Source organism: Hylobates moloch, unplaced genomic scaffold (genome assembly GCF_009828535.3).
Source record: "Hylobates moloch isolate HMO894 unplaced genomic scaffold, HMol_V3 SCAFFOLD_4, whole genome shotgun sequence".
Taxonomy (NCBI): Eukaryota; Metazoa; Chordata; class Mammalia; order Primates; family Hylobatidae; genus Hylobates; species Hylobates moloch.
The window spans coordinates 69,845,603-69,867,714 of record NW_026652279.1 but is presented as its reverse complement, the minus strand read 5'-3'; the positions used below and the strand labels follow the sequence as shown (position 1 = coordinate 69,867,714).

The 22,112-nt window shown below is 36.7% G+C and overlaps 1 protein-coding gene across 3 annotated transcripts in view; it reads left to right on the top strand.

Annotated features, from left to right (window-relative positions):
- The first annotated feature begins 16,199 nt into the window (after window positions 1–16,199).
- Window positions 16,200–22,112, top strand: part of HTR1F (5-hydroxytryptamine receptor 1F) — a 187,239-nt gene continuing 181,326 nt past the window's right edge. The window contains exon 1 of one of the 3 annotated variants that reach the window (XM_032150388.2): window positions 16,200–16,337. The gene's annotated coding sequence lies outside the window, so the exon portion shown is untranslated. Of the gene's footprint in view, window positions 16,828–22,112 lie in introns of all 3 variants that reach the window. The other 2 variants (XM_032150390.2, XM_032150389.2) reach the window with 2 other exon arrangements.

Sequence of the window (22,112 nt, the reverse complement as noted above, 5' to 3'; positions counted from 1 at the left end):
ACTGTTATCTAGTTGCTTTGTAGATTCTTTGTTTCTTTTTTTTTTTCTTTTTGTCTTTGTGGTTTGGTGTTCAAGTGTGTTGCCATTTAGTTCCTTCCTCTTTCTCCTTTGTGTAATTGTTTTATGGGACACTATGAGCACTATGCACTCGTGTCAGCAGATGTTGTAATGGGCTGTGCATGTTAACCTGCCAGCCAGTAGGTGGCACTTGTCAGTGAAAGCCAGCTGCAGTGGTAGCAGTCGAGTTTATGCTTGATCTTTGATAACCAGGAGATATACTTGGGTGTCACAGGTGATGTTTTATAGGTCCTGTGTGATTTATGCTTTAAAGAGGTTCTGTTTTGATGTGTTTCCAGGACTTGTTTCAAGATTTAGAGCTCCTTTTAGTACTGGTGGGTTGGTAATGGCAAATTCTCTCACCATTTGTTTGTCTGAAAAAGACTGTACCTTTCCTTCATATATGATGCTTAGTTTTTTTGGATATAAAATTCTTGGCTGATAATTGCTTTGTTTGAAGAGGCTGAAGATATGGCCCCAATCCCTTCTAGCTTGTAGGGTTTCTGGCTGATAAATCTGCTATTAATCTGATAGGTTTTCCTTTATAGGTTACCTGGTGCTTCTGTCTCACAGCTCTTAGAAGCCTTTCCTCCACCTTAACGTTGGATAACCTGATGACCATGTGCCTAGGTGAAGATCTTTTTGCAATGAATTTCCCAGGTGTTCTTTGTGCTTCTTGTATTAGGATGTCTAGGTCTCTGGCAAGGCCAGAAAAGTTTTCCTCCAATATTCTCCTGAATATGTTTTCCAGGCTTTTAGAATTCTTTTCCTCCTCATGAACACTGGTTATTCTTAGGTTTGGTCTTTTAACATAATCCTAGACTTCTCAGAGGCTTTGTTCATATTTTCTTATTCTTTTTTCTTTGTCTTTGTTGCATTGGGTTAATTCGAAGACCTCGTCTTTAAGCTCGGAATTTCTTTCTTCTACTTATTCATTTCTATAGACAAAGATCTCGTGACTAAAACACCAAAAGCAATGGCAACAGAAGCCAAAATTGACAAATTGGATCTAATTAAACTAAAAAGCTTCTGCACAGCAAAAGAAACTATCATCAGAGTGAACAGGCAACCTACAGAATGGAGAAAAATTTTCAATCTATCCATCTGACAAAGGGCTAATATCCAGAATCTACAAGGAACTTAAACAAGTTTACAAGAAAAAACCAAACAACCCCATCAAAAAGTGGGCAAAGGATATGAACAGACACTTCTCAAAAGAAGACATTTATGCAGCCTACAAACATACGAAAAAAAGCTCATCACTTGTCATTAGAGAAATGCAAATCAAACCACAATGAGATACCATCTCACACCAGTTAGAATGGTGATCAGTAAACAGTCAGGAAACAACAGATGCTGGAGACGATGTGGAGAAATAGGAATGCTTTTACACTGTTGGTAGGAGTGTAAATTAGTTCAACCATTGTGGAAAACAGTGTGGCAATTCCTCAAGGATCTAGAACCAGAAATACCATTTGACCCAACAATCCCATTACTAGGTATATACCCAAAGGATTATAAATCATTCTACTATCAAGACACATACACATGTATGTTTATTGCGGCACTATTCACAATAGCAAAGACTTGGAACCAACCCAAATGGCCATCAATGACAGACTGGATAAAGAAAATGTGGCACATATATACCCTGGAATACAATGCAGCCATAAAAAAGGATGAGTTCATGTCCTTTACAGGGACATGGATGAAGCTGGAAACCATCATTCTCAGCAAACCTACACAGGAACAGAAAACCAGACACTGCATATTCTCACTCATGAGTGGGATTTGAACAATGAGAACACATGGACACAGGGAGGGGAACTTCACATACCGGGACGTGTCAGAGGTGTGGGGCTAGGGAGAGACAGCATTAGAAGAAATACCTAATGTAGATGACAGGTTGATGGGTGCAGCAAACCACCATGGCACATGTATACTTATGTAACAAACCTGCATGTTCTGCACATGTATCCTAGAAAATAAAGTATAATAAAAAATATATATAAAAACTTTTTTAAACTGACTCAAGGTGAAATAGAAAATTTGATTACATCTATAACAAGTAAAGAGATTGAATTTGTAATTAAAATACTTCCCATAAAGAAAAGCAGAATCTCAAATGGCTTAACTGGTGATTTTTCCAAGCATTTAAGAATTAATACCACTGTGTACAAACTTCTCCACAACCTACAAAAGGTAACACATCCTAACTAATTCTATGAGGACAGTGTTCTTAATTAAAAAGAACTTACAAGCAAAACACACACACACATGCACGCACACACACACACACACATACACACAAACCTACATACCAACATCTCTTATAAATATAGATACAAAAGTCCTCAACAAACTACTAGAAACACAGAACCCACAACATATGGAAACATATCATTACTGAGTTGGATTTATCACAAAAATGTAAGGTTAGTTTTACACTCAAACATTCATTATTACAATACACCTTAATAATATAATGAAGGACAAAAGCCACAAAACCAACACCCATTAGTGAAAAACATTCAGAAAACTAGGAATGAAGTTGAACTTCCTCAATTTGATAAGAAAAAGGATCTATGAAAAGCTTATGGCTAACATCATACTTAATGGTGAAAACTGACAGGGTTTTCCCTAAGATCAGGGAAAAAAAGAGATATTCTCCTTACCACATCTTTTCAGTGTCATACTAGAGGTGCTATGCAGGGCAATTAGACAATAAAATGAAATAAAAAGTAGGCGAATTGAAAAGAAAATGGTAAATTTATAATTGCAGAGTTATATAAACTTATATAAATTTCTAGGATTCCACTTAAAATTTATTAAAATTTTGAAGAAGTTCAGCAAGGTTACAGGTTATAAGATCAGTCTATAAAATTCAGCTTAATTTCTACACACTGGCAATAAATAATCCAAAAAAAAAAGAAACGAAAAACAATTTCATTTCCAGTAGTATGAAAAATAATAAAATACTTGAAAATAAACTTAATTAAAGAATTGTAAAATTTATAGGCTGAAAACCACAAAATAGTGTTGAAAGAAATTAAAGAAGACCTAAATAATTGGAAAGCAATTCCATGTTCAAGGATTGGAAGACAAAAATGGTTAAAATGGCAATACTCTCTAAATTGATCTACAAATTTATCACTATCCCTATCAAAACCCCAGTTGTAAAGAAATTTACAAGCTAATTCTAAAATTCATTTGAAAATTTTACTATTCTCAGTCTCCAAATTCAAGAGACTGAGAATAGTAAAAATAATCTTGAAAAAGAAGAACAAATTTGGAAAACTCACACTTTGCAATTTCAAAATGGACCACAAAGCTACAGTAATCAGGGAAGGGTACTACTGGCATAAGGATAAATATATAGCTCAATGGAATAATATTGAGGGCCTAACAATAAACCCTTACATTTATGACGAATGGATTTTCAACAGGTGTAAAACAACTCAGAGAGAAAATCATCTTTTCAGCAAATGATGCTGTGAGAACTGAATACTCACATTAAAGCTGGATTTCTTCTTCACATTATATACACAAACTAATGAAAATGGGTCAAATGCATAAGTGTAAAAGCTAAAACTCTAAATCTCTTAGAAGAACATATAGGAGTAAATTTCATGATCATGGCGTAGGCAAAGCTTTGTTAGATATGACACAACAGCACAACACCATAAAAATAGATAAACTGAACTTCATCAAATTTGAAAACTTCACAAAACACTATCTAAGAAGGCTAAAAAGCAACCCATGGAAAATATGACCAGAACAATAATGAGTAAGAAGATTTAATCAGTAATAGGAAGTCTCCTATCAAAGAAAAGCCTCAGGCCTGATGGCTTCATTGCCGAATTCCACCACACATTTAAAGAATTAATACCAATCCTTCTTAACTTCCAAAAAATTGACAAAGAGGGAATTCTTTCAAACTTTATTTATGAGCCCAACATTACCCTGTCTTACCACAGCCAGACAAGGGTATCATAAAAAAAGAAAATCACAGGCCAATATCTTTGATGAACATAGATGAAAAAATTCTCAACAAAATACTAGCAAAATACTAGGAAATGGAATTCGACAACACATTAAAAGGACCGTTCACCATGATCAAGTGGAATTTATACCTAGGACACAAATATAGTTTAACACATTATGGTTATCACATTAACAGAATGAAGGACAAAAACCTTATGGGCATCTCATTAGATGCAGAAAAGTCATTTGACAAAATTCAATATCTTTTCGTGATAAAAACTCTCAACAAATTAGTTATAGAAGGAACGTACCTCAACACAATAAAGATCATATATGATAAAACTACAGGTAACATTACACTCAATGGGGAAAAATTGAAATCCTTTCCTCTGAGATCTGAAACAAGTACAAGAATGACCATTTTTGCCACTTCTATTCAACACAGCATTGAAAGTTCTTACCAGAGCAATTAGGCAAGAGAAAGAAAAAAGGCATCTAAACAGAAAAAGAAGTAGTGAAATTTTCACTCTTTGCTGATTATATGATCTTAGTCAGCAAAAATTGCATAATGATGGGAATGTGTTCTAAGAAATGCATCCTTAGGCAATTTTGTCAGTGTGTGAACATCATGGTGTATACTTACACAAACCTATAGGGTATAGTATACTAAATACCTAGGCTATATGTTATAGCTTACTTCTCTTAAACTACAAACCTGTACAGAATGTTACTATACGAAATACTATTGGCAATGGTAACACAATGAGAAGCATTTGTGTATCCATACACAGAAAAGATATAATAAGAATACAGTATTACAATCTTATGGAACCCTCATCATATACGTGATCCATTGTTGACCAAAATGTCCTCATGCACTGCATGAATGTGCATAGAAAACCCTAAATATTCAACCAAAAAAACTGTTAGAACTCTAATAAGGGAGCAAAGTTGCAGGATACTCAACTGACATACCCAAATCAGTAGGATTTCTATATACTAACAACATACTTTCCAAAAAAGAAATCAAGAAAACAATCCAATTTACAAAAGCTATATAAAATAAAATACTTAGAAATAAATTTAACCAAAAAGGTGAGAGACCTATGCACTGAAAACTATAAAATGATAAGAGCAATTTAAGAAAACACAAATAAATGAAAAGATATCTCATGTTCATGAATTGGAAGAATTCATATGGTAAAAATGTGAATTGTGAAATGTCTATACTACTGAAAGCAATCCGCAAATTCAGTGCAACTCCTATCAAAATTCCAATGTCACTTTTCTTAGAAACAGAAAAACAATCTTAAAATTTGTAAGAACCACAAAAAAATCTGAATAGTAAAGACAACTATGAACCAAAAGAACAAAGCTGGAGGCATTACACTATCTAATTTCAAACTACACTACAAAAATATAGTAATTATAACAGCATGGTACTGGCATAAAAATAGACACATTGACCAGTGGAACAGAAGAATAAAGAACCCAGAAATGAACCCAAGAGTGTACCACCAATTAATTTTCGACAACAGTGCCCAGAATAAACCATGGGAAAATGACACTCTCTTTAATAAATAGTGCTGGGATAACTGATTATTTAAATGCAAAGGAATAAATCTGGTATTGTGTATCTTACACCATACGCAAAGTGATCAACTCAAAAGATATTAAAGACTTAAACATAAGACCTGAGACTGTAAAAATACTAGAAGAAAACATAACAGAAAAACCTCACAACACTGGTCAGGACAGTGATTTTTTAGATTTGACCCCAAAAGCACAGGAAACAAAAGCAAAAAATAGATAAAAGGGATCACATCAAAATAAAAAGCTTCTGCATAACAAAGGAAACAACAGAATGAAGAGACAACCCATAGATTGGGAGAAAATATTGGCAAAATATATCTGGTAAGGGTCTAATACCTAAAATATATAAGCAACTCAAACAACTCTGTAGAAGGAAAATAAATAATCTGATTAAAAAATGGACAAGGATCCTGAATAGACATTTCTCAAAAGTAGACATACAAATAGCCAATGTATATGTAAAATCATGCTCAATATCACCAATCATTAGGGAAATGTATATTAAAATCACAATGAGATATCACCTCCCACCTATTCAGAATGATTATCAAAAAGACTAAAGATAACAGGTGTTGGTGAGGATGTGAGGAAAAGAGAACCCTTATACACTGTTGGTGGGAATGTAAATTGGTACAGTTGTTAAGGAAAACTGTACGGAGATGCTATGTCACAGAATATTTACCCACAAGATTTGAAATCAGTATGTTGAAGTTATATTTGCTCTCTCATGTTTATTGTAGCACTATACACAACAGCCAAGATATAGAATCAAACTAAGTATTTATCAGTAGATGAATGGCTAAAGAAAATGTGGTATATATACACAATGGAACATTATTTAGCCTCACAAAAGAAAGAAATTCTGTAATTTACAATAATATGGTCGGAATTAGAGAAGATTACACTAAATAAGATAACATAGACACAAAAGAACAAACACTACATGTTCTCACTTATATGTGGAATCTAAAACAATTGAACTCATAGAAGTAGTGAGTATAATGGTGGTACCAGAGGCTGAGGGCTGGGGTAATACAAAGCCTCAGTTAGACAGAAAAAAAAAGTTGGCCGGGCGCGGTGGCTCACGCCTGTAATCCCAGCACTTTGGGAGGCCAAGGCGGTTAGATCACGAGGTGAGGAGATGGAGACCATCCTGGCTAACATGGTGAAATCCCATCTCTACCAAAAATACAAAAAATTAGCCGAGCGCAGTGGCGGGCGCCTGTAGTCCCAGCTACTTGGGAGGCTGAGGCAAGAGAATGGCGGGAACCCGGGAGGCGGAGCTTGCAGTGAGTGGAGATGGGCCACTGCAGTCCGGCCTGGGCGACAGAGCGAGACTCTGTCTCAAAAAAAAAAAAAAAAGTTTTGGGTTTTCTTTCTTTTCTTGTTTTTTTTGGGGGGTTCTATTGCACAAGCATGGTGAATATAGTTAATAATAGTGTATTATACATTTCAAAATCAGTAAGAGAATAAATTTCAAATGTTTTCACCACAAAAAACAGTAAGTATTTAAGGTGTTGGATATGTTAATTAGCTTGATTTAATTATTCTACATTGAATTCATAAATCATAACATCACTTCATTACCCCATAAATATATACTACTATAATTTGTCAACTTATAATTTAAAAAAATTTTAAAGACAACCCATAGAATTGAAGAAAAATGTCTGCAAACTATATATCAAATAAAGGACTTGTATTTGGAATATATTCTCTTACTATTAAATAATACAACTAAAAATAGGCAAAGTATTTGAATAGGTATTTCTCAAAAGCTATACAAATGGCCAATAAGCACATGAAAATATGCTCGGCATCATTATTCATTAGGGAAATACAAATCAAAACACCAGTGAGGTACCATGTATACCCAGTAGGAAATCTATAATTAAAAAGACACATTTGACAAGGATATGGAGAAATTGAAACCCTCACATTGAATGTTAAACGGTACAGATGCTTTGGAAAACAATCTGGCAGTCCCTGAACAGGTTAAATATAGAGTTACCATATGATCACCAATTCTACTCCTAAGGATAGAGATAAATTAAATAAAAATATATGACTATGCAAAAACTTGTGCACAAGTGTGCATGGCATCATTATTCATAACAGTCAAAAACTGGAAATAACTCAAATGCCCTCCACCTAATAGTGGATAAATAAAAATATGTTATTCCTACAAAAATATGGGATATGCATACAATTCTGCAATAAAATAGAACAAAGTTCTGACACATGCTTCAACATAGATGAACCTTGAAAATATGCTAAGTGAAAGTAGCAAGGTTTCAAAAGACTATATATTATATGGCTCCAGTTATATAAAATGTCCGAAATAGGCAAGTCTACAGAGATAGGAGGTAGATTAGTTGCCTAGGACAAGGGAAGAGGGGACAGAACATGAAGAGTGACTGCTAATGGGTATGGAGTTTCTTGTGGGGATGACAAATATTATCTAAGAATTGATTGTGATGTTGGCTGTACAATTCTGAATATATTAAAAGGCATTGAGTTGCAGACTTTAAGTGGGTGTATTTTATAGTATATAAATTACAGTTCAGTAAAGCTGTTATACAAAAAAGACTATACCTGGGCTATGAGCTTCTACTAGTGAAACAGTAAAGAAGCAGAGAATGGGCAGAAGGAAAAGAACAGGCCTGGGGACAAAGCTGAGCACCAAGGTAAGGGGCTAAAATTGGAGCTGGTAGAATTGTGCTACAGATTTTATAAAAACAACTCAAACTTTAAAATATTAATTGTCCACATAACTATCCTTATCAGTATCCTTGACTTTAAAATTACATAATTATGCATACTTGTTTTTTATTAATGGTATTTTAGGGGAAAAACATACTTTGAAATCAGTCATAAGATGGTTTCAACCCAATATATCCCACTTACTAGCTGGTTGACCCTAGGAAAAACCATTTGTAGTGTGTGAAATTGGGACACTAATACTTCTCTCTTACTCTCACAATACATAAGAGGTTCCTGTAGCTGGCATGGTGTTGGACTCGAATGGTAGCTGTTACTAGAAGTAGTAGTAATAATCATTATCATTCAGAGTGATGATTTCTGCCAGTTTGCCATACTCCACTGAAGTTCTGCCAATAGGATAATTCAAACTGCATTACTTAATAGGATAGTTTCTAGCCCCTACCGGAGTATGTAGTTAACAAAGCTTTTCCTTTCTATTTCATATCAAACAGTTACGAAATGGCAAATATTTTTTATTTTATATAAAATATGGGAGCAAGTAAACATAAATAACTGAATTTAAGCCAATGGTAAAATCATTACAAGGTAACATAAGTCTCTCACGGTTCTGTCACCATTTAGAAAAGAAAATAAAGCTTGATGTATAGAAAATAGGAGACTAATAGAAATTGAAGTTTCAAAAAGAAGAAGAGCAAGAAAACACATGCAAATAATTTGAAAGCAAATAATTATTATTCTGTCAATATTTTAAATGGAGATTTATAGTTATGACAATAACATAGGAAAAACGCATATAAACTATACATGTTGTAATATCATTCTGTGACATAGCATACTATACAACAATTCATAATACTTAGGGCCAAATATTTGCCTATCTATTTTACAGAGAGTTTCTCCTTTAACTTTGAAAGGTTAATTAAACATCATGTTTTCGTGCATTCATCCATAACACCCCTGCTAAAATGGCAGTAAAGAAATGAAATGACATTGAGCCACAGGAATGAAATAACAAGAAAACAGAAAAGATAGTTCTATATTTTACTAGGAGATAGAAAAATTGGTAGATAGTGAAAGAAAGCAGATAAATGAGTGGTGGCACACCACTTAGTACTCATGAAAGGCTTAGCACTAAAAAACACACGGCATCTTAGAAGGTGAGGTGTAGCACAGAGCTGAAAACAGGTTGTAAGTCTTTTATGCTAATGGAAAACCATGGCTGGGTCCCAAGACCATGCTTCGTAGCTGGGCAGTATTTTCTCTACTCTCATTCCAGGAGAGAGATTGGAGATTTACCAGGTACAAGGCATAGCATAGGTGGATTAAGTAAAGATCTACGTAGTAATAAAGAGTGGAATCTCCAGTTCCATTACCCCTTACTATTCCCAGAATATATCCAAGAAAAAAACTAGAAGATTCTTAACTATAGTAATTGAATGGCCCCAGAGAATAGCTTCTCTTTTGTTCATGGAATAACCAGCTCACTAACCAACCAAATTTAATGAAGCCCTGTTTTAAGAAGATACACCTTGGCACACAGAGCTTCTGTGTCCTGCTGTCGAGTATTACTGGACATCCAAAGATACTTTTGACATTTGAAGATACTTCCAACATAAAAAGCAGAGAGTGGATAGCTGGGTAGGAGGAAAGGGCTGTCTTATGTAACATCATTGGGTGATATTGGAAAAGACTCTTGATAACTCGTACCATTCATTAAATACTAATTTTTTGGAAAATAGCAGCTGATATGTCTCACTTAATGTAAGGGTTAAAGATATGTACCTGATACCTTCATTTACCCATGCATTTCAAATATTACTGAGTGTCTTCTCATTTCTAGGTACTAGGAAAATTACTAAGGGTAAAAGATGAATAAAACAGTTTCTCCTTAGTACAGCTAAAACTCTGGAGGAAAAAAGACATGCACAAACATACACAAAGAGAGAAAATATAATAAAGTATGATAAATGATAAAGGAATAAGATAGGCACAGTGTGAGGCATCGTATGGAAAAAATAATTAAATGTTTGGGAGAGTCTGCTTCCCAAAGCAAGATTAAGACATACTTTAAAACAAACTCACTAATGCAATTACACATATAAATATGCACTTTTCAAGATCATATAAGCAAAATTTTATAATTTAAAAATATTGAAAACTTTTCTCCCTTTGAAAACTAAGACTTATATGTAAACTCTATTTCAAAGAAACGTTCTACTTCCTCAGGTGATCTTAGTAGAACTGCAGTTGTAACAGTGGAGCATATTCATGTTAATCTACAGCTGGATTGGGCTGTTTCCAATTTTGTGCTATTATGATAAAGGAATTTTAAATGGTTAAAGAATTGGCAATGAGCTTTGAACAAACTGTATTAAAACCCTTCAAGTATTGCATTTAATTAAGCAATAATAATACATCAACAGCTTTAGCAAGCTGTTAGTTAGTCTCATTTCATATTCACCAGAAGAATACATATAAAGATGTAACAAATAGTATTTTCTAAATAATCATAATTTTTCTCCATCAAGGACACATATTAAACAGTCTCCTAAATGCTAATGTTTTGGGATAATTTGGTTCCATGTCAAACACTCAGGGTCTACTCTTTTGTTCTAGTAAAACTCCAAGAGTAGACATTAATTATACTATTTTACATATACTATGAAGAACTGGCAATTATCCAGTATGGGTTTTATCCTGATTTTTCAAATGCATCTTTATTTTGTTTTGGTATTATCTATACAACTACATAGAAATGACCAGTAGCAATTGTGAAGAGAAGAGGGAAAAACCTGTTTACCTTATATATATGTACAACTTTTTTGAATGTTATCATAGGGTACTACAATTGGTGGAGTAGTCACTGGTAGAAATGCATACAAGTCACCCTATCTGGTTGTCCTGAAGGTTTATAGTTGCAATTTACATTTCTATGAAATATTTTCCCTTTAAAATTTGCTTTGTGTTGACAGGACAATTTTAACCCAAAGATTAGTAGATCCTAAGATATTCCATCAAGTGTTTGTTGATATCCCAACAAAAGCCTGATGGTTTTGTTTTGATTTTATTGCTAGATTCATCACATAAATTTGGTCTTATATTGTGTAATACATTACCCTTCTTACGAAAGTCCATATACTACATTCTGGTATACTCAAGGTAACTTCTGGGGATAGATAGAATTGCCTTATTCTCATATTAAATTTTAGGAAGTTGAAATTGAAATAAATTTAATACCTTTTTAAGTCATCAAGCAGGTTAATGGTTAGATGAAATTAACAGCCAATTTAATTCAAGTCTACTGCAAGGGTCCTTTGTGACATTTATGACCAGATTTATTAGGAATGCAGAGATATAACTAAAGTTTTCTTATTGCCTTACCAAATACAGGATAAGTGAGAAATTATGAAATGGTATTGAAAGTATTAAGACTAATACAAACAATGGCTCCAGGTAAAATACAACTATAACTGAGAATAACATTAAAATTTTCAAGAAGCATGGATATACTGACATTGACATCTCTTGAGATATTCGGTTTTTAGCTGGAGAGTTTGATTATGTAGTAGTTTAGTGTCATTAGTATCTGTTTAAAGTAAATTTGATCAACTGGTATTTTTCTATCATAGTAGATGCAAATCACATAGTCTTCAACATTTTTGCCCAGCCATATCACTCATTATCATGTACAAAACATTGTGCTACAATTCTTTTCGTTGTGGAGCTAAGGAACACTGTGGCAACAGATAAGAAATCATTTTGACGCTTCTGTTCATTTTGTTCACTACTCACCCACCCAATATTAGAGATGAGCTAACTACAGCCTAAGGCAAGATTGTTGCATAGTGACCAACCTGGAACCTTCTCATTCACTCGTCTCCTTCACTATCTGTCGCATTCCAGACATATTGCATATGTCTGGAAAATAACTCATAATTTAGCTAACTAGAATGAGAATGTCAATGATTTTTAACATCACTGATCATTAGGGAAATGCAAATCAAAACCACAATGAGATACCATCTCCTACCAGTCAGAATGGCAATTATTAAAAAGTCAAGAAATAACAGATGCTGGCAAGGTTGTAAAGAAAAATGAATGTGTTTACATTGTTGGTGAGAGTGTAAATTAGTTCAACCATTGTGGAAGACTGTGGTGATTCCTCAAGACCTAGAAGCAGTAATACCATTTGACCTAGCAATCATTTTATTATGTAGATAGATGCACACATATGTTCAGTGAAGCCGTATTCACAATAGCAAAGACCTGGAATCAACCCAAATGCCTAGCAATTACAGACTGGATAAAAAAATGTGGTACATATATATCATGGAACACTACACAACCATAAAAAGGAACAACATTATGTCCTCTGCAGGGACATGAATGGAGCTGGAAGCTGTTGTCCTCAGCAAACTAACGCAAGAACAGAAAACCAAATACTGAATGTTCCCACTTATAAGTGGGAGCTGAATGACGAGAACACATGGACACATGTGGGAGAACAACACACACTGGGGCCTGTCGTTTTTGGGGGGTATGCAGGGGAAGGAAGAGCATCAGGAAGAATAGCCAATAGATGTTGGGCTTAATATGTAGGCAACGGGTTGATCTGTGCAGCAAACCACCATGGCACATGTTTACCTGTGTAACAAACCTGCACAGCCTGCACATGTACCCCAGAACTTAAAATAAGAGTTGAAGAAAAAAAATAAAAATTTTAAAAATTAAAAAAATATTTCTATAAAAAATGAATTTAAACTATAGACCCAGTTTTTGGTCAGTGCTTTAGATATGATAATATTTCCTAGAGAATAGCCTAGGGATATTTTCTATTTACAAGCAAATAAACATTATTTTATAACAGGTTATTTCCAACCCAGTCTTCACCTACATATTATGGAAATATTAAATTATAATTATATTTATTTAACATTCTCACATCTTTCTATTTGACTTCCTTCCAAAAGGAGAACTAAGCAATTACCTGATGAATTTAATGACTGCATACAGTCATCTGAATAATGATTAAAAAAACTAAAACGTTTTTCCCATAAGCCAGGAAACAGTTGCTTATTTGATTGCTTTTATTTGCATTGCGAATTTTTATTTTACTCTGCAGTATTTTTTTCAAAATACAGTTAAAAGGTACTTAAAATAATGCACCTAAAAATTGACCTTTTGATGTCATGGGATGAGTCAGTATATCTTATAAGACATATGAAATGAAGTTAGTCTTCCTCAGTTAACCAAATAACTCAAGAAAAACATAAACGATTAAGGGTTATGTTATTTAGGCCTGCACTATTAGTACTAGCTATGTCTACACTACTTACATCCTTTTACAACTTCTTGGATTTTTTTCCCTTAATTTTGCACTTTGTGGCTGTTTTTTACAGTTCACAGTCAGCTTAATTGAAAAGAACAAGAGATTCAACTTCGTCTTAAATTGAGATCGATATCACCAAATTAGTGCAATTTGTCCTTAATAAAATATTCTTTCTGCCAAAAGCTCAAAGAACAGACAATTAGTGTGTTGCCTATTAAGACATGTCCCTCATTCTGCATATCTAAGATTAAAAATAAACAAGACCTTAAAAGCACCAATATTTTCAGGATCTTTCTCCTAAGCATTCAGAAAGAACTGGTCTGAACTTTAATTCACTTTAAACAACTTAAAAGCAGTGAACTTAAAAACTAACTGAGATTCTGGCCTCTTTCTCACCGAGAGCGAGGCCTCTAAAATGTAGTCTATCTAAAGAAGCAGCCTACAGTGTTAATTCTATGGCATCGACTACTCAGAGAAACCCTTGCTGAGTGCTGTGACTGTGTCCTGCCTGCCAGGTTAAGTATCTGTGCACTGAATAGCAAATGGAATACCTCTAGGGCACAATGTCCTGTTGCAGCACGCAAGGTGCATTTTCATCACTGATACCTAACCAATTTGTTTGCTGCAGTAGCAATAGCGGAAGCATCTGAAACTGTATATTCCTTTTGCATCACAGATGGGGTATTTTCCACACTTTCACTTAACATAACTACTCCCAAGATAGATCATTAAATTGTAAACTCCAACTGTGTAAGTCCAAATATGTCATCCGGAAACACCTTAAAGCTGAGGTCTTCGGCTCTCCAAATTGCAGGTTGGTTCCTATGGACAACTTGCTGTTTGGACTATCACTGCAGAAACTCTGTGTATTAAAGTGGAGATATTCTTAATCTGCTTGTTGAGGAAATATAACTTTGGACTTTATGGCTGTCATCTACAAGATTTGTCACAAATTACTTTCAGTTACAAGTGTAAAGTCAAGGCTGTCAATATCATATCTTCTAGACAAATTACTGTGTCCTATTATGAAAGTTATAAATCTGGACTTCCTCTGAAATTATTTTCACTGTACTCTGCTAAGAGTAGCCATAAACATGCTGTCATATATTTATAAGGGACAAAGACAAGAACTGTGCAAGTCATGGCATAGGAAATTGAGGCTAAAAAATTACGTTAGAGAATTAAAACATAAAATAAATGCTAATGATAATCTGACGTCATTACCCATAATTCTGCTAATATTTCTGAGTACTAAATGCCAAGCATTATGTTTAGTGTTTTATATACGCTATCTCATTTAAATATATGATACCAGAAGAATATCATGGATGACTTCACCAATGGAAGGAAGGTGGGCTGGAAAGCACAGGCTTGGTCTATAAGAAAGACTCATCTAAGATCAACTTAGTGTTGGGAAATGGGAGAACAGAAAGGATCTCTCATTAACAGTAGCTCCTTTCTGGGAATATGAATCTAAGACAGTCAGGCTCAGAGTAAAACTCAGTCTTGGGAAGGTGCATCTGTGGACTACAAAGGCGGTGCTCTGTACAAAATAAATAAATAAATAAATAAATAAATAAATAAATAAATAAATAAATAAATAAATAAATAAAAAATAAATAAATAAAAATCTATCCCACCTTTCTCAGCATTGGAGACCTGTTTCAGTGGTGAAAAAATTGCCACCTTCCAAGAAGCATTCAGGTTTCTAAGGTCTTTTAAAGCAGGTTTGGGGAATTCCTGGCAGGCTAACTCGACTCTTTGCAGGCTACCAAACATTAGTCGAAAACGATTTAAGGCCAGGAACGGAAAAGGTCACGTATTTTCTCCAGGTCAAAGCACTACAAACATATGCTAAGGCATCTCCTGGATGAACCACCAGGGATGCCTGAGAATAAAATTGTGAATAAATCCTGACCCTATTACTTTGCCTATCTTCCTTCTCATGCTCCAACACCACTTTTTTTTTCAGAAAATGCATTCTTTATGAAATTATGGGTAAATTAATCCCTGGGCCCACCCAATGGCTGTTCACCATCCCACTTCCTAAGTCCGCTACCTATAATTACCGTTTTGCTTTCTTTATCTGACCTCTCTCATTGCTAGCCACCCACCTGTGTAAAAAGAGTCACTGAGAAGAAGACGCAAAGATGAAAAAATGTGAGGCAAAAATCAGCTTATTTTAAATGTTTTCGGAAAAGTAATTCACGTCATTTTTCAGATTCCATGAACAGATCATCTCGAAGGTATCACTCAAGTTAAAGAGACAGGACTTTTTTCTCCCCCGCCCTTCTCCACGCATCAGTGAAAGGGGAGGGAGGAGACGGAGGAGAGAAGAGGCAGGTAGGCGAAAAAGTGACAGAAGCAAGAGAGAAAGGGAGAGAGGGGTGTTGAAGGAAGGAAGCGAGGAAGGCAAGAGGAGAGGGGTGCTAGGCGTGCTGGAGAGCCTCGGACGTCCGCCCGCCCGCAGGCGCCCCGGACCCGCAAGGGCGGCGCAAGACTTCCCCAGCGCGCAGTCAGCGCTGCGGCCCCCGAAAGCTGGCGACAGGCGCCGCTGTCCTCCCGCCCCGGGGGGTCGCCCCTGCCCTCTCGCACCCCGGGGCTGGGGGCGCCACCTTGCCAGCTCCGACTGCTGCAGGGAGCGCCAGGGGTGAGTGTGCGGATCAGCGCTGAGCCCAGGAGTGCGCGTCACGCCCGCAGCTGGCGCGCAGGTGGGGAAGGGGCGTGGGGACGTGGGGAGTGGGAGGCTGGACAGCGCCTGCTCTCGGCGGAAACGCTGGGAAGCCGGCGCCAAGTCCTTTCCCACACTACTTTGATCTAACAGCGCAGGAATTCAAGAATTGCCCTTTCCGTTTTCTGCCCACAACCTCTGCTCCCTGGGGGCGAAGTTCCGTGGTGCTAGGCGGAGATAGTGGTCAAGGCTGGGAGGAAGGGAGGGGTCCGACCCCGGCCCAAGGGCGAGGAGTGGCGGTCCAAGCCGGCGAGACCCCACTTAGGGCGCAGGCTCCGGGCGCTCCTACCTCGGGGAGCCGCTGGGGCGGAGAGAGACGGGGCACGGGCCAGAATCCAGCAGTGGAAGGAGGGGAGAGTCTTCGAAACCATCTCTCGGTGGGATCTTGGGAGGATTCGCGGGGGGGACGGTAAGATAAATTTGAGGAGCTGGAAGAAGCTGTAGATCGGAAATCGCTTGCAGTTTTCCAACTTAATTTCCCGCGAGTACGAACCATTAAGGTAAAAGGGTCAGAGAGAGCTTCTACCTCGCGGCTGCAGCTTGCCCAGTTGCCGCAGGTCTGACTCAAGATAGGGTTGTTGGCGCCTTCCTGTTTGGAGGGGCAATCAAGCAAAAGAGAAAAGGGGATCCGAGAGGCCGGCAGAATGAGGGTTCATCCTCAGGGGTCCTGCCCCTAAAGGGGCTGGGAGAGCTCAGGGATGAGGAGAAAAAATGCAAACGGAGATGGGCATTTGGGGAGGTTCCAATGCTGGATGTGATGTTGAGGTTATTTCAGTTTGCATGAAAGAGGTGGCCACTGATGGGGCCCTGGATGAGAGAGCCTTTCCTAAGGACAGGCACTTTGGAAGAAGACTTAAGGAGTAGATTTTGTTTTTCCTGCACGTTAATTACTTCCCAGGCACCTTGACGATGGTAATATAGTTAAGATGATTTGTTAGGTGAATATTTAAGATGACATAAGCAGGTGGCATTAACTTCTCCCCCATATTCTGGAACAGATGTATAATTATTGCAATTTGATTAAATTTTAGTGGATGTGCTATGCCAAAAAAAAAAGAGAGAAAAAAAAAAAACAGGAAAACAGTACAAATTTTAAAACGGGTTTCGCTCCAGTTCTATTTACATACAAGTCTTTGAAATTTGATTTGATGATCAACAGTATAATGATGCTTAAGTTTGCTGTGCCCCATTTGTCTGTGTGTTTCTTGTGAGAGGTGGAATGGAGTCTGGGCTACATTTCGCTGATAAAGTGAGGGTATCCACAGCAGAAGCAAACCGGAGGAAGGCTGCCGTCGCCTCTGGGCTTGCAGTCTCTTCCTCTTCCTCCTCTCTATTTTCCCCTCCCCAAACTCATAAACAGGTCCAAGCATCACCATTTCGCGCCTTCCCTAAGGAAAGAGTCGTTCTTGCTTCCCCCCACCCCATTCTAATCTTTGTTTCAAAGTCAGTCTTGAGAATGAGAGTATGTATTCACTGTTTCCAATCAAAAGGGGTTTTCTAAGCTTTGGGAGAGGTGGTTCAATGAAGGAACAAACTCAGATGTTTCTAGAACAAATTTTCCACTTGCCTGCTATTAACTTAGGATTTCCTATGAAAATAACTTATTTTACTAATTTTTAATCCAACGAAGTTCAGTGTATTTTTCCACACGTCTTTCAGTTAGTATGAATCATTTATTCACGCTTCATCCAAGTGGGCTTATTACAGAGCTAATGAGCTTAAGTTATATTAAGGGGTTGTTCCCTTTCAACAGCATACAAATAACTTATTTGTTGAAATGAGGACTTTAAAGAAAATGCACTTTCTGCCATCTTGCCTCATTAGCCAAATTTTATTATATAAATGGGTGGGATTGAGCAACAGCACATTCGTAAAGTCAACTTGTTCACTTTTTAAAAATGAATGTATTACTTAACTAGTTATAATAAGTTTTTATTGTTCTTATAAAGACTATTATAAAGCTATTAATTAAAATTATACACATACTTTTCTTAGAAAATATTTTGTTTTTATTTAAAGTTGGGTGCATATTTTTCCCAAAGACTTTCAAAATAATTATGACTTACTTTTTTTTTTTTTTTTTGAGATGGTGTCTCTCTGTTGCCAGGCTGGAGTGCAGTTGCACAATCTCGGCTCACTGCAACCTCTGACTCCCTGGTTCAAACGATTCTCCTGCCTCAGCCTCCTGAGTAGCTGGGACTACAGGCACGTGCCATCACACCCAGCTAATTTGTATTTTTAATAGAGACGAGGTTTTACCATGTTGGCCAGGATGGTCTTGATCTCCTGACCTCGTGATCTGCCTGCTTTGGCCTCCCAAAGTGTTGGGATTACAGGCGTGAGCCACAGCGCCCGGCCAACTTACTTCTTAATCAGAAATAAAAGGAGTGATAGTTTAAATTTTCTTATCTAGCAAATGTGGTCTTTTTTGAATTTGATTAACTTTTACTGAAATCATTTTAAGGATGTTTGAAGGGCACTCTTTAGTACATTAGTAATAAATGGATAATGTAAAACAACATGGACATAGCGATATTTGCAAAACCATGGCAGCATTCTCTTTTTTTTCCAATATGAAAGGTGGACGGGATGCTGTTTGAGGCAGAGTAACCAAGATGCTGTGTGTTGCCTTCTGGTTGTTAGCTGAAAGCACTATTGATCTTTCAGTGGCCAGGTCCAGAAACCCCTAGGGAAACATACGTAGTGATCCAACCTAGAACCACAGTTCCCATGCCCTGTAAGTGGAAACCTTACTTTTCCATTCCCTCAGCCTTAAATTAGACAGAGAAGAAATACTAATTTCTGATCTAAAAGTGAAGAACCCTTGAAGTGCAGTAGGAAAACTCAAAATTGACATCTGAAACAGACATGATCCTTCCGCTTGAAAAGGAACAAAAGAGACATATTTTAGAGCCTAGAAATGAAAATAAATAGGCAAAAATTACATCAATGAGTATGAAAAAGGGGAAACTATGAATTTCGTAATCTCTCCAATTTCTTTGTGTTATTTCCTTCTCTCAGAAGTAATATGTGTCCATTCATCCCAGGGTACAGAGTTCCTATTTTCTTCTATGTACAGTGGGAAGACGTGAAAGCATTTCAGCAGGAAACTGTTTCACCAATAACTTCTTGCTATTCTGTGGAGAGTTTCTGTTGGAAGACAAGAGGGGAAGCAAGAAGGCTGTCAGGCAGTCACTAGTGTTTGCCAGCCTAGTCTTTAACCAGGATGTATTGTAGACATGGTGAGAAGTGTGTGAATTCTGGATGTATTTAGAGGCAAAGATGACAAGACTTGATGATAGATTAGATATGGTTGGTGTTGGTAGGAAAGGAATCGAGGCTCATGTCTAGATTTATGACCAGAGCAACAGGAAAAAATGCAGTTGTCACCAACTGATATGAGAAGACTAAGGAACAGTTAAGATTTTGAGCAGCTTACTAGATATCCAGGTGCAGGCATAACAGGGGTAGATGGGACAGAGCTCAAGGAAAAAGCCAGAGTTGGAGATAAGAATGTGTGAGTCATCATTATATAAATGGCATTTAGAAGAACGGGATTTTATGAAATAATTTCAGGGGAGAATGTATTTAAAGGATCAAGCTGAAAAAAGAGTTCTAGAGCAGTCCAAAATATGGATATTGAAGAGGGTAGGAGCCATAAAAGGAAACTGAGAAGGAGCAGTTAGTGGAATAGGGAAAAATCCAGAAGGGTGTGATATCATGGAAGCCAAAAGAAGAAAGTATTTTTTTTAAGAAAAAAGGAAGTGCTGATCAGCTATGTCCAATGTTGCTAAAGTACAAAATTATGTAAAGGCAAAGAATTACCTTGGAATTTTACATTACCTTCATAAAAGCTATTTCAGTCAAAATGGTGGTGACAAGATTGATCTTTAAGAATTGAACATACATTGGTGACCTAGTGATTCCAGTTCTAGGAATATATCTTACAGATATGCTTGCACTTAAGTAAAATAATAATAGATGTTCACAGTTACTCTTTGCAGTTTTGTACAGAAGAAAACAATTGAAAACAACATAAATACGTATACATAGAAAACAAGCCAAATAATCTATATATAGTAGTCCCTCCTTATTCAGTTTCACTTTCCCTAGTTTCAGTTACCGGCAGTCAACCGCAGTTTAAAAATGTTAAATGGAAAACTTCAGACATACAAAAATCATGTTTTAAATTGCATGTCATTCTGAGTATTGTTATAATTGTTCTTTGTTATTAGTTATTGGTAATCTCTTACTGTGCCTAATTTATGAATTAAAGTTTATCATAGGTATGTATGGATAGGGAAAAACATAGTGTATATATAGAGAGTTTGGAGTTATTCATGGCTTCAGGCATTCACTGGGGGGTCTTGGGCTTATGCCTAATAGATAACTAAGAACTACTGTACATACATTCAATGGAATACTATCCGGGTGTTAAAATTATTAGGCAGCTTTCCATATGTTAAAATTAAAAGATCTGCAAAGTCTGCTAAGCTAGCAGGAAAAGTTGCAATGCAGTATGTTTGAAATGCTATCATTTATTACAGAACAAAGAAATATGAGCCTTTATATGAAAATATATTTTAAAAACAGTAGACAATAGTAGTTTCCTACAAGGAAGGAAAATGGATGGTAGGGTAAAATGATGGAAGGAAGATAAACTCTATTTTTATGTACTTTAATACCTTTGAATCATGTGCACATAGATTAGCTATTCAGAACCGTAAATAAAACTTGACACATGAATCTGAAAAAAAAAAAAGTAGTTTAAAATATAAAAGGAAATAAAGAATGGGTGATGAGGAAATTAATACTATGTATAACACAACTCTGAAAAAGTTTCAAAAAGAAGATTAAAAGTAGCTGGAGTAGGCAATGGAGACTTGTTTTTAAAATGGGAGTTATTAATGTCGGAAGTAGACCAATGAGGATAAACTACACAGAAGGCAAAGTTGATGGGGGGACAAAAAGGACTACTGTGGGAACAAATCCTTTAATAAGTGGTAGGGGATGGCATGCCTGGTGCTAGTAAGAGAGGGAACTAGCAGGATGAGGAACAGGGACAGTGCCATTTCCCAGAAACTCCCAGATTTGGATCCGTCCTTTGGCCAGCATCCTACATTCCTAAAGCTAAGTGTGCTTGGGATAGTTGTATCAACAACTGCAGTTGATGGCATCATAAAGTCTCAGGTCTTAAAGTCATTTGCATCGTCAGACTCTCATCAAATCTTTCTTACCATTGGTTGCCACTCCCTCCAGTTTCCCACCTGCTCCAAACTAACACTGTCTCTGCCCCCTCCCCCTTTAGTCTCAGGACAGTTCTTCACCGGGACTTCAGAGGTTCTCAGGAATGAATCTCCCTCACCAGTTCCAACTCCTGTATGTCTATCTGCTCAGCTCCTCTGCTTTCCTCTAAGCCTATTGTCAAGCTGACCACCCTCTCTGCTCTGGGTCCCACAACTGCCCCCACTCCAATCTGAATTTTGCTTCATAAACAATTCTTTTAACCACCTGCAACTTGAGGCTCTTCTGTATTTCATGACTTCATTATTTAAAGGTATTAAGATTATATCACTCCCATCCATCCATAAAACCAGCAGAAAAACAGCAAAGCTCTCATGACCCTGACCCCAACTCCACCGGCCATAGCTAGAGTCCCATTTGATCTTTTCTCAGCTATCTTCCCTCAAAAAA